The sequence below is a fragment of the Colobus angolensis genome, unplaced genomic scaffold (genome assembly GCF_000951035.1).
Source record: "Colobus angolensis palliatus isolate OR3802 unplaced genomic scaffold, Cang.pa_1.0 Scaffold251, whole genome shotgun sequence".
Lineage (NCBI taxonomy): Eukaryota > Metazoa > Chordata > Mammalia > Primates > Cercopithecidae > Colobus > Colobus angolensis.
In genome coordinates, this window is record NW_012115722.1 from 4,767,443 (window position 1) to 4,768,402 (window position 960).

A 960-nucleotide genomic window follows, 5' to 3' on the forward strand; every position below is an offset into this window, starting at 1 on the left:
GGGGGCGCTGGTGCGCGGAGTGCGCAGGCGTGGAAGAGGGCATAGGCGGGGCTAGCTTCTTCAAAGGGGCGGAGTCTTGTGGGTTTACCGGGAAAGTAGGAGGCTGGACTAGAATAGTAACGCCGACCCATTCGGGAGGATCACTTGAGGCCAGGAGTTCCAGACCATCTTGGGCAACATAGGAAAACACTCCACCCCCCGACCCTTCCCCCGAAAAAAATTAAAAATTAGCTGGGCATAGTGGCGTGTGTGCGTAGTCCAGCTACTCGGGAGGTTGAAGCGGGAGGATCACTTGACCCCAGGAGTTTGAGTCTACAGTGAGCCGTGATCCTGCTACTGCACTCCATCCTGGGCGGCAGAGCGAGACCCTGTCTCAATCAATCAATCAATCAATCAAGCAATCAGTAACACTGAGTACAAATAATCAAATGTGATTAAGGATATTGTAAGTTCTGTAAAGTTCATAAAGTTCTATAAAGTGCCTAACACCAAGCCTGACATATAGTAGGTACTCAAAAAGTATTAACTACGATTTTATTTTGTGTCCACAGCACCTCCCATAGCTCCTGTCATAGACAGAGCCCAGTTAATGTTTTGGAACGAATGTGTGTCTATATTTGATAAAACAGAATCGCTTAAGAACCTAATCTCCCTGCCTTAGTTTCCTCATCAGTGAAGTGGGGACATTGATAGTATATACCTCATGGAGTTGTTAACGAAGACTAAATGTGTTCATATGTTTAAGGTGCTAAGAACAGAGACTGGCAGATAATAAGCACTATGGAAATGTTTGGAAACTTGTATTTAACAAAGATTCTTTTTTTTTTTTTGAGATGGAGTCTCGCTCTGTCGCCCGGGCGGGAGTGCAGTGGCCGGATCTCAGCTCACTGCAAGCTCTGCCTCCAGGGTTTACGCCATTCTCCTGCCTCAGCCTCCCGAGTAGCTGGGACTACAGGCGCC

General features: G+C 47.5%; 1 protein-coding gene across 1 annotated transcript in view; it reads right to left on the minus strand.

The window, feature by feature from the left end:
- Positions 1 to 960, minus strand: part of HEATR3 (HEAT repeat containing 3) — a 54,481-nt gene that overhangs the window by 50,074 nt on the left and 3,447 nt on the right. The gene's annotated exons all lie outside the window — the stretch shown is intronic.